This window comes from Phocoena sinus, chromosome 3 (genome assembly GCF_008692025.1).
Source record: "Phocoena sinus isolate mPhoSin1 chromosome 3, mPhoSin1.pri, whole genome shotgun sequence".
Lineage (NCBI taxonomy): Eukaryota > Metazoa > Chordata > Mammalia > Artiodactyla > Phocoenidae > Phocoena > Phocoena sinus.
In genome coordinates this window covers 61,680,005-61,693,159 of record NC_045765.1, presented here as the reverse complement: position 1 = coordinate 61,693,159, position 13,155 = coordinate 61,680,005, and the positions used below count along the sequence as shown (strand labels likewise).

At 40.1% G+C, this 13,155-nt stretch overlaps 1 protein-coding gene across 1 annotated transcript in view; it reads right to left on the bottom strand.

The window, feature by feature from the left end:
* Positions 1–9,466, bottom strand: part of AFF4 (AF4/FMR2 family member 4) — a 93,660-nt gene extending 84,194 nt beyond the window's left edge. The window contains 1 exon segment of the mRNA XM_032629180.1: positions 8,759–9,466. The gene's annotated coding sequence lies outside the window, so the exon portion shown is untranslated.
* Positions 9,467–13,155: the final 3,689 nt, after the last annotated feature.

The following is a 13,155-nucleotide window of genomic DNA, read 5'->3' as shown; positions in this document are numbered from 1 at the left end:
GCATATGTTGTGTCACACACTGCACTAAGGCTAAGGATATAAAAATAAAAATTACCCATCATCTCCAAGATTTGGTTGCAGCTAGACCAACTACAGAAAGGTGGCAGGAGGATAGGAGGAGGGAAGGGAAGGAAGAAGAGGAAGGGAGGGAAGAATACCATGTGGGACAGCCCTGAAGAGAGAACATAGCATACACCCAGGGAACAGAGATAGATCAAGAGTAGTTGGAAAATAGGGTTGGGGGAGTACAAAATGAAAGGTAAGACTGTTGAAATACATGGGATCAGACTAGACCTGTGGGTTTGTTTCTGAAATCTGAAAGACATAGGATACCTTTCCAGAGAAAATTAATATATCCCAGATCTTGAGTGATGATCTTTTAAAAATTATAATATTAAGAATCTGGTATGGATATAAAATTAGGTATGAACTCATTATGTTATATAGCTCTTATGTAACCATAACACTAAAACAACGTTAAAAAATTAAATACGAAACAAAATTTTAAGTAACACTAATGTGGGACTTCCCTGGTGGTCCAGTGGCTGGGACTCCATGCTTCCACTGCAGGGGGCATGGGTTCCATCCCTGGTCAGGGAACTAGGATCCTGCATGCCACGCAGTGCAGGCAAAATAAATAAATTAAATAAATAAAATGCTAATGTAACAGATTATGTTGTTTTACATAAACTAGACCAATGATGTATTCAATCCTGGAAATATGTAGTCTCAGGTCTAGTTTTATACACACACACACACTATTTTTTTTTTCGGCTATGCCGCGTGGCTTGTGGGATCTTAGTTCACCAACAAGGGATTGAACCCGGGCCCTTGTCAGTGAGAGCGCAGAGTCCTAACCACTGGACCACCAGGGAATTCTCATGGTTCTATATTTTTAAACCACATCTGTAATTTGACTTCAATAACAGTAGTGCATAAAATGCTTATAAATATGTAAAACTAAACAGATTTAATAACTGCAAATGTTTACTTGCTAATTTAGGGAAATACAACCTTATATATACTACCATACCAGCTAGCGGTCCTTAAATGTCAGTTTTAAAGAGGCTCACTTGTTAACTCTGGCAATCTTTCTTGTTCTTTTGTGGTTCAGTACCTTAATGAAAACTACATTAAATGTGTATCTAGTAAAATCACTGCTGAAGTTTGGAATAAAACACGCACACTGCAAACTGTTTCACATTGATTAATTACAAGATGGGATCTACCAGATACATCTCACAGTGAAAATATGATACTAAATACTAAGCCGGGGTTTGGCCTGCCTATACTAACATATACCATGACATGATCTAATTTAACTCACCATCTTTCCCTGTCTGAGCATCATCAGTACAATGCTTTATAAGTTGGCACAAACACAATAATAAACAAAATCTAAACACAGCAACAAACTCCCAAGGGATTACTTGGCTATAAAGCAGTCCTTTAGAAGTTACATAAAACTCATTAATGTACAAGAATGCCCAGTTAGAAAAATACTACAGAAAATACAACATTACTAAGGAGTTCTAAGAGAAGTGAATTTGCAGTTTAGAGGGGAAAAAAAATCACTTTGGTACAGGATGAAGTAGATTATAAGGAAACAAATGAGAAGACTGTTGCAGTAACCCAGGTAAGAAATGAAAGCCTAGATTAAGGCAGTAATAGTAGGAGTGTTGATAATGTAACATAAGGTTTGGATTCAAAGATGTTAAGGAGGTAGAATCTTGGGGCCCGACAGATGTGAGATGTAAATGGAGGAATCAAGGACAACTTGCAGGTTTCTAGAAAAAACAATGATAGTGGTACATCCTCCAAGGCAAGGAAAATAGCAGAATTTAAGGGTGAGGGGATTGAGAAGTAGCAGAATCAACACTTACAGGGACTATTTGATCATCTTCTACTCTCACCTCACTCACCCCCAGCTTTCCTCAAAATTCTCTCCCCCATTCACATAGCTGTACTAAGAGCAACCATGTTACAATGTAACCTATAGTGTGATCCTACCTTCAGGGTACAGTTGACAGATAAGTCTGAATCCTTAACTAAAGCTAGGCCAATATGCAGACTCCACCTGTTTTATTTATATCTCTTATATGTATATGTAAATGGGTATGTACACACACACATGTATACACACATGTATATCCACATTTATACATACATACACACAGAGATATGTATATATACACACACACACACACACACACACACACACACACACTCACACACAAAAAATCCCCTAACAACCACCATAGTAAATAGGACCTTGTAACTAACTGCTCACCCTAAGGCAATCCTCAGACTCAAATATCCACTAAGGGCCATTTGATCTGCTAAGACAAAAGTTGACAACTGTTTTAAAGCCACACAGTAAATATTTTAGGCTTCACAGGCCATAAGTTAGGACTACGTAACTCTGCCACTGTATCAGCAAAAGCACCTACATACAATACATAAACAGATGGGTGTGTTGTCCTGTGCTCCAATAAAACTTTATTCATGGACACTGAATTTTGAGTTTCCTATAATTCTCACATACCACAAAATATTCTTCTTTTGACTTTTTCCCACCATTTTAAAAAAATGTAAAAACCATTCTTAGCTCTCAGGCCGTACAAAAGCAGGCAGCATTGGGCCTACTAACAGTGTGTCAACCCTTGTGCTAAGGTAACACAGAACTGCCCTCTCCTTCTTTCAAATGTCCTCTAAGTGTCAGAAAAGGAAAATCTTTCTAGTGGACAGAAATTGAAAATCTTCATTTGGCTGCCAAAGAACTCACTCCATTTGCAAGGAAGTAAGTCAACAAATGAAGGCCCATGCAATTGCTGGTTCTATCATTTACCTTCTACTGTACCTGTCCAGCAAGATACGGTGTTAAGTTTCAGAACAATGATACCTTCCTCTTCCCTCCCCTTATAAGAGTTTTAGCTATTTTTTTTTCCTACCACTGTGTATCAGTTATGCTGGGGATGTTAAATTCAGTATTTAGTCCACAATTTTCAAACATGTGACAAGCATAGCTAGGCCTGATTAACAAAGAGCATCACCTTTAGAATCTGGACTCAGAGAACAATGACCTCTGGATGTGGTAAGTAGGTATGAATTTGGGTTGTTTCCATAGAAGAGATGAGAGTGTTTGCTGGTATATAGAGATAGTGAGATTATGTTTAAAGAAAATATTTAATATATATAAGAAAGTAGGACTCTGTGTGGGTGCGCTAAATAGCCATGGAATGAATGAACTGGACAACTATGTTTTAGAGTGTCCTTTACTCCTCTTCTTTCTGCGATGTAGCCCGCCTAGCCAGAGCTGTGGTCCAGAGCTGGACCTATACCTAACGAGTCCCTTTCCTGAGATTTGAGACTGAGAATCAGGGTCAGTCTCTCTGACGGCAGAAGCTATAAGATTTAAAACTCAAAGATATTAGTAAGTGTTAAAAACTGACCTGCAGCAAGAAAGAACTAACTGAACACACAAAGAGTATCTTGTGTGAAAAAAAAAAAAAGAGTATCTTGTGAGACATAAAGAGATACTCCTGACCACATATGGAGTCCCTGGATCTAGCTGTTCCTGAGTTCCAGCTGTCCTCCTATGGCTTGGTTGCCTTTCTGAGAATTCATAGGATACCCGTATGTTTCCCAAAAAATTCTTCTTTTTGCTTCAGTTAGGTATGTGTCGCTCTCCTAACTAAAACAGAGTACCTATTGGACAATCTAAACAGGGATATTCAGTTGGATCAAAGAGTTCTGGTGAGTTTAAAACACTTAAGGATGGTAGCTACAGAAACAAAAATGGAAGAAATCACCAGGAAGAGTGAAAAGAGGTGGTCAAGGTGGAAATTCATAAATATCAATATGATTAGCAGAGAATTAAGAGTCTACAAAAGAAGCAGCTAGTAGTAAGAAAGGCAGGAAAGGGACAGTCATAAAAATCAAGGAAAAAAAACAGTATCAAGGAGACAATGGTTAACAATGTCAAGTATAGAAAGAGGTAAAGGAGTAAGCAATGATTATACAATTTGTCAATGTACAAGTCACAGGTGGCCCTGATAAGAGCAATTTCACTGGCATGCTAGGATGAGAAGCCAGATTGAGGGTTTAAGAATACATAGGAAGTACACAACTCTACCTATGAAGTACTCTTCCCATTGAAAAAAAAACACATTCAAGCCTGAATCAGAGCAAGCTTCTAGAGGTAATTACCAATTTACAGGAAAAACTGTGGACAGAAGAACATATTACATGAAACCACAGGGATGTAATCAGCAAAATCCAGACTGTGAGAAATCTCATAGGGCAAAGGCTTGTTTTCTTTAACAAACCAATTGTATAGGAACAAAAACAAAGACAGAAAGAAAAGAGGGTTTGAGACACACATCAACACAATAAAATGTATGAACCCTATTTGGATCCTAATTCAGACAAACTGTTAAAACAAAACAAAAACTGTAATCGAGGAAATTTGAACACCGACTAGAATATGTGATGATATTAAGGAATTAGTGTTAATTTTTTTAGTAAAATCTTAATTGGATTATATTTTAATTCTTAGAGATATATAATAAAATAGTATAACACAGTCTTTATTCTACTAGTGAGTCTTCACTGATTGTGCATCAAAGTCATCCAGCCTGCTACAGTCCCATAGTTAGCTGCATAACAAATATTAGAGAGATACAAAGCGATACAGGGATTCAAAGGAGATAAGTCACTATTGGGGTAGGGAATCAAGCAAACTTAAGGCAATGGTATTTGCACTGTGCCTTAAAGATGATGAAATGTTAAGAGACAAGGAACAAGTCAGGAAAAGTGATATTCCAGATGGAAGAAATGATAGCAATTGGAAAGAGGTGCGAAGGCCTATCTATGAAGAGTATTGACTCCACTCACCTTTCCATAAAACTGTCCCTACCCTAGTGATGACAAGAAAAGGAAAAGTCAAAGTGAAACGTCATAACCCACTAGGCAGCTCCAAGTTGACAAAATCATGGGAGACCCATTCAGGCCCAAAGCAGACCGAGGAAGCCCAGTCCCAGGACAGATCACGACAGTATCTGGGTAGCCAAACCATACTGGCTTTCCAGAGTAATCTATTCATGTCAATCTCTGGGTGTGGGGAGTTACTGCAAGTAGGGGTGCTCTCCTTAAACCAAAGGGAAAAGTAGCAAGGTAACAGGTCAGGTTAGCTTTAAGCAATTTTTAGTCACTGACTACACCTTATTTCACAATTAACTGAGACTAGCAAACACCCTCCCAGAAATCAATATAATTGTTCCAACTTTTCAGAGAAAATAAAAAAGGAAATGGGAAAACCATAATGAAGACTGGGGGTTCAAAAGCTAGAAATCCTTTACATTATACAGGAAAGTTTCTATAGTAAGTTATCTGTAGAAGAGAGCTGAAATAAAAAATAAAATCTACCATATGATCCAGCAATCCCACTCTTGGGCATATATCTGGACAAAACTATATCCAAAAGATATATGCACCCCTATGTTCATAGCAGCACTATTCACAATAGCCAAGACATGGACACAACCTAAATGTCCACTGACAGATGAACGGATAAAGAAGATGTGGTACATATATACAATGGAATACTACTCAGCCATAAAAAAGAACAAAATAATGCCATTTGCAACAACATGGATGCAACTAGAGATTATCATTCTAAGTAAGGTAAGTCAGAAGGAGAAAGAACAATACCGTATGATATCACTTATATATGGAATCTAAAATATGGCACAAATGAACCTATCTACAAAACAGAAACAGACTCAAAAGACATAGAGAACAGACATGGGGGCAGGGGATGGACTGGGAGTTTGGGGTTAGTAGATGCAAACTATTACATACAGATGGATAAACAAGGTCACACTGCATAGCACAGGGAACTATATTCAATATCCTGGGATAAACCATAATGGAAAAGAATATAAAAAAGAATGCATATATGTATATAACTGAGTCACTTTGTTATACAGCAGAAATTAACACAACACTGTAAATCGACTATCCTTCAATAAAAAATAAAATAGTAAAATAAAATTCAAATCTAAGTTATCAATTTTTATAATACACACTGCACTTCTGGGTCACTGTCCAGGTGTGCCTTCGATATTTAAGACTACCTCTTTGGGGACTTCTCTGGTGGCGCAGTGGTTAAGAATCTGCCTGCCAATGCAGGGGACACGGGTTCAAGCCCTGGCCCAGGAAGATTCCACATGCCGTGGAGCAACTAAGCCCGTGCGCCACAACTACTGAGCCTGTACTCTAGAGCCCGCGAGCCACAGCTATTGAGCTCGTGTGCCACAACTACTGAAACCTGCGCACCTAGAGCTACAAGAGAAGCCACGGCAATGAGAAGCCTGGTACCGCAACAAAGGGTAGCCACCGCTAGCAGCAACTAGAGAAAGCCCGCGCACAGCAATGAAGACCCAACACAGACATAAATAAATAAATTTATATTTAAGAAAAGACTACCTCTTTGATTTTTATGAAAAATACTATGAAGAGAAGGCCTCATACATTTGGACTCCATTCTAAACCAGTAGGTGGTCACAAAAGAAGAAATACCTGTTTTCTTTGTTCCTCTCAGGTACACATAAAACCATGACATTTACCTTAACTCTTAAAAAAATGTAAGATACATAATTTTAGAAGCTTCACCTTCTGTCATCTTCTGTAGCTGATAGCTACATTTTCCCCCTACAAATAAATACTGATCACTTGCTCATACAGCTTTTTTTTTTAAGAGTACCCTTTTGTGAAATCTTGGGTGGATATCACATTCAAATTCAACCTAGTAATTGTATAAAATACTGGGGAGGACACAAAGAGGTATAAATATAGTTCTTGCTCTAAAGACATGACAGATCTATAAAAAATTACAATACAAAAGCAGAATGCATCAACCGTCACAAAGGGGGTACAGTATCTCAAGAGCACAGAGAAGGGAATGTACATCATCTGACAAGCAGAAACTGAATCTGAATGAAAATATGCTATCTTTAAGAATGCTTAATTACACAGCTTCAAAGTACTGTAGAATCACCTTTACACCTCAAAACTGTAGACCATTTTCGAATAATCACAGCTAAGCTCTTTTTTTTTTTAAATCAAACAGTAAAAGTTTGATCACTCACAAACATCCTATCTTGCCTCCACTTGACACAGAATTTCATTTAAAGCAAAATCTGCCTACTGTTCCAGTAGAGCTAACAAAAACCAAAGCCGTCAGCCTGCAAGCCACCACAAACTGAATGAAAATGTTGGTGTTAAAAAAAAAAATTTTTTTTTATTGCCTCAGGTAAGTTAACGCTAAAAGATAATTTAAAATAACTTCTTAAGATTTTTTTTTAATGTTTGGAGACTGAAGGAGGCATTGATGAATAAGTAAAATAAACCTGAGCAATTTAAAGAAGCCAGCTTTGTTAAAAACCAGATGGCCACTTGCCAACACTTCTTCATGCATGTAAAACCAAAGATGATTCTAGGCAAGATTCACAGGCCACAGAGGCTCTTTATTAAATGTCAAATTAAGAAAGTTCTCATATTTCAATTTTGATAAGTTAAAGGACAGTTAAATAAAAGGAGCACTTTACAAAGCTTTGCAGAATCAATATGGAAACAAAGCTTTGCGCTTTTAACATCTGAACCCTCAAAAACAAGACATTTTAAACGTCACATTTACAAACATCCTATTCACAAGGAACTATCGCTTAGATTCTGTAAGGAAAAACAGTGGTAACTGGAAAAGGGACTGGCCTTAGTTTAAAATCTCCAACAGGCCAGCTGAAAAGAAATCGCACAATTCTTAATTGCAAGTGACCATGAGAACCCTAAATCGAACTCTTCATCTTAGTTTGAACTCCATACAAAAAAGCATTTCAGATTTGTATCTTTGTACAAATTTGCACCTTTGTATCATTCCCACAAATGATACCGTTTGTGAAAGAAAAGGCAATAAGGATACAACTCAAACTCCTATATCCCATGATCCATCCTCAAAGAGTGGAAGGAACAGCAAAGTGGAAGGAACAAAGCACTGACGTCAATTACGAGATTAACCCCGGGCACAGGCAGCTGGAGGAAAGGCCTACACATCAATATCCAAATGCAAGGTATCAGGGTAACTAGCTAACCGATTCTGAAGTTATGGGGGGGTATTCAAGTATTACACCCCCACATTCCCATTTTAGTCAACCCCCTTCGCCAGTCGAAGGCGGAAATTTTTTTTCCTTTTTTTTTTTTTTTTGCGGGGGGAGCGGGGAGGAGGAGGAGGAGGAGGAGGGAGGAGGTGGAGGAGGAGGAGGAGGTGGAGGAGGAGGTGGAGGAGGACGTACGCAGGATCGCGAGAAGGAAAGCGAGAACTAGTTGGGTAATGATAGCCAGAACCTAGGCCTATTTTATCTTTAACTAGAAATAACTTGAAATTGAGAAGGGTATTAAAAGTAACAGATCAGTCGATGGAATTTCTGAGGGAAGGAATGGATTAATGGACGAAAGGGGAAAGGAGAAACAGTGAAAAGACTGATTTCTGGTAATTTTTGTTAAGACTGGGTTAGCCTTTTTAATTGATTTGTATTTTTTTGAGGGTCGGGGGGTGGAACGCGAAGACGAGGGAAGCCGTCTCGAGCAGCCCTAGCCCGAAGGGTCTCTCCGGGCCCCCAAACGGACCCTGTCCGCCCCTCCCCCCAGCCCCTCCCCGCGGCCGGGCCCGGCCCTCAGTCCGTCTGTCTGCTCTTCTCACCTCCAGTCCCGGCTCCGCTAGGCCCGAACCATTTCCCGGCTGCGGCAGAGGCGGCGCCGGGCCTGCACCTTCACCGGACGCGCATTCGAACCCGCTCGGGGGCGGCGACAAACTGCCAAGGGCGAGGAGCTCCGGGCGGCGGCGGGGGTTCGGCAGGTCTCGAAAAGCGCAGGCGGCGGCGGTGGCGACGCACCTCACACAGCACAGGCGGAGGTTCCGCCCCGCTCCATGTCTGTCGAGCCCAGACCGGGACGGCTGGCTGAGGAGGCAGGGGCGGGCTGACGAGGACCTGGCACAGGGATCCCCCGCCCCGTCCGCAGGCGGCGGCAGCGACGGCGCTCCACTCCCGCAACCAGGACAGTGACTGACGCAGCGGCCGCGCCACCCATGTGACCAGGGCCGGGCGGGGACGAGGCGTCACGTGGCGACGCCGCGCCCCTCCCCGTCAGAAAAGCGGAGGGTTGCGGATCCTACAGCGCCGGGAGGTGACGCTGGAGGTGGTGACGTGCTCCGACGACGCCGGGCTGGCCGGGTACTGGCCCAGGTGGCCTAGGTCCGAGCCCCTGAGCCCGGCGGCCCCGTCTGACAGGGCGGGACCGGCAGGATCGGGCCTCCACACTTCGCGCGCGCACGCTTCACGCGCACACACTTCGGCGCGCACACCCTCCAGCGCGTAGCCGCTAGCGAGGTTCAGAAGGGCGGGGCCGGGTGGAGCCGGATCTACTGGTTCTGGGGCTCGGGAGGTCAGGCAGTCCGCCCCTCCTGAGGGTGTGGTCGAAGCCCGCAGGCCCGTGGTGCGGTGCTGCCGTCGAAGACCGGAGTCAGTGCGGCGGCCCTCGACAGGTCCGGCCGGAAAAGGAAGTCCGCTGGGAATTTCTCTGCAGGAGGCCGCCTAGAACCTCGCTTGAACTTCTCAGACGAAGCCAAGCCAGCCCTTTTTCTTGATCATCTAAACATCTTCTACTGTTAATACTTTTTTTCAAGATATCATTCCGAACACTTTTCTTCAGTTCTTAACATCCTGCCAGTCAGGGCAAACTATAATTTAATTGAGAGTAAAGCCATAGTTATAGATTAGATAGGATTTTCAAAGGGTCTCATAGAACCCAGTACGGTAACTGTCCAGAGAAACTACTTTGGGTTCATTCTTTTGGAAAACAGTTTATAATTTCCTGCTTCTTATCTGTTTTCTTTCCATGAAGGAGCCTCATGAAGGTGTTTTTTTCACTCTCTACTAATTTTGAAGCAAGCATTTTAAAGATTTTTTGAAATAAAATTCAAGGATTTTGAGGAACTTTATGATAAACTATAAAGAGTGTGCATATGAAAATGTTTTTATTAGCCCTAAAAGCTGGTAATTCATCAGCAGCAATAGTAGTATAATATTTTTCTTTTTAAAATTCTGAAGTGACCACATATTCTTTTAAGCTAAACTCTTTATATAGATTTTTATCTATCTATATAAATTAGGAAATGATTTCATGCAAAACTCAAAATGAACTGTGACAAAATATAGTGAAAAATAATTGGCAGTCCCATCCCTGCCCTTCAACTACTCCAGTTCCGGAGGCAATCACTTAACATTTTCTAATGTAGCCTTCCCAAGATATGTTGTAAATATATATTAAGATACACTTATATGTACCTCTTTTTATGCAAAAGATAACGTACTATATACACTGTTAAGTTCCTTCCTTTTTCACTTAAAATATCCTGGATATCTTTCCATATCACTGTGTAAAGAACTGTCTCATTCTTCCTAGGGGCAGTATAATATTCCATTGTATGCAAATATCTATTTTAACCAATCTCCTACAGGTGGACATTTAGGTTGTTGCCAAGCCATTACTAAATTACAAACTAAGCCGCAACTAATAGTCTCATAAAATGATATACCAATAACACATTAGACTGCAATCTTTAAATCAAAAGGTATTTTCAGTTTGGATAGAGATTGCCAAATTGTCCTCCATAGATGTAGTGCCAATTTCACGTGTTTTCTTTTGTATTCTGCCTTGGAAGATTTACAAGCCTGTATAGGAAGGGAGGGAAGATGGAGACTGACAACAAGAAAGATTATCATTTTACACAATTAAAGAAGTATTAAAACATTGAAGATATGTCGTAAACTTTACAAGAATATTCCTTTACTTATTCTGGTGTAAATGTTACTTGGCTAACCAAAAGATAATATGCTTTTTGTTCCATAAATTATCACGATAATTTTTCAATATAAATGAGACCTTACTTAAAAACCAAAAGAGGGGACTTCCCTGGTGGCACAGTGGTTAAAAATCCGCCTGCCAGTGCAGGGGACACGGGTTCGATCCCTGGTCTGGGAAAATCCCACATGCGGAGCAAATAAGCCTGTGCGCTACAACTCCTGAGCCTGCGCTCTAGAGCCCACGAGCCACAGCTACTAAAGCCCACGTGCCTAGAGACTGTGCTCCACAACTAGAGAAGCCACCGCATTGAGAAGCCCACGCACCACAACTACTGAGTGCCTGTGCGCAACAACGAAGACCCAATGCAGCCAAAAAAAAAAAAAAAAAACAAAAGGGGGCCTGGGTTGGAAAAAATAGACTTTCCTTTGGAATTATTCGGCAAATAGGAATTTCTTTCCCTTTTAGCAATGAGAGAAAAAATTCCTAATTATATATTTCTCAACCCGTAACATTTTAATACTCTGTCATTTTATTTAATCAGATGCATCCATTTTAACAAAGTGAATTTTCTGTCTCTAACTTCATGTTCTAGAACAATGTAAGTCAACTGCACAGTTTGGTGTAATCAGAAAATACAAACCATAGAATTTTAAGAGAAAATAATCTCAAAGAAAAATATGACTTTTATTAACAGGCAATATTTGAACAAAGTATTCAGTATATATTGTTACAGCAGCAATTCTCAGTAGAGTTCTGGGGTGTTTTTAAGTCAGATTTTTGTGAAGGTATAATTTACATACAGAGAATATATATATAACTGAGTCACTTTGCTGTACACCAGAAACTAAGACAACATTGTAAATCCACTATAGTTCAATAAAAAATTAAAAAGTAATAAAATTTACATACAGTAAAATTTTTCCTTTTCAATGTATGGTTCTATGAGTTCTGACAAATGCATACAGCTATGTGACCACCACCCCAATCAAGATATAGAACATTTCCTTTACCCCCAAACATTCACTCTTGCTCCTCTGTAATGAATGCCTCACCTCAACCCCAGTTCCTGGCAACCACTGATGTGCTTTCTGTCCCTATACTTTTACCTTTTCCAGGATATCACATGAATAGAATCATACAGTATGTAGCCTTTTAAGTCTGCGTTTGTTCACTTAGCATAATGCCTTTGAGATCCATCTATCATTGTCGCGTGTCTCAGTAATTTATCCCTTCTTATTGCTGAGTAGTATTCTATTACTATAACATAGCCTGTTTAGGCATTCATCCATTGAAGGACATTTGGGTTGCTTCCAGTTTTTAATGATTATGAATAAAACATATAAACATCCACGTACAAGGTTTCACTCAGTCTTTAAAATGATTTTCTGAAAGTCACTTCTAGACATAGGAATTACTAAGTCATAAATATATCTACATAAATATTATTCTATGTTATTTTAGAAACTCAGATAATTTATTCATTATGTACCAAATGTTTATTAAACATGTACTATATAGCAGGTACTGTTCTAGGCATATGGATAAAATGATGATCAAATGCTGGCACCAAAAAAATAGCACTAAAATGGTGGGTTGATAAGGCAAAGTTGAGTTTATTACTTACTGATAAAAGAGACCGGTGCCTTGATGTTTTCAGTAGCGTTTCCAAGGGGAAATTGGAACACTTATAAGGTTTTGGGGTCTGGTCTAAGGGGGTTTTTCAGTTTAGGGGGCTTGATTAGGATTGGATAAGAATCATGGTATAATAGGTTAGGATTAGAACACACAGCAAGGTAAAGGTTTTAAAGAGTCTTGAGAGTGTGTTAGTTTTTATTGCCGCTTCAACAAATTACCACAAACTTAGAGGCCTAAAATAACACAAATTTATCATCTTACAATTTTATAAATCAGAAGTCTGACACAGGTCTCCCTGTGTTAAGATCAGAATGATGGCAAGACTGCTCCTTTCCAGAGGCTCTTTTCCAGAGGCTCTTTTCCATCTTCTAGAGGCTGCCCACATTCCTCGGCTTGTGACCGCCTTCATCCATCTTCACAGTCAGCAAGGGCTGGTTGACTCCTTCTTAAATCACATCCTCTGACCTTCTGTTCTACCTCCCTCTTCTGCTTTTGAGAGCCCTTGTGATTACTGCGGACCAACTCAAATAATTTAGGATAATCTCTCTATATTAAGGTCAGCTGAATTAGTAACCTTAATTCCATCTGCCACCTTAA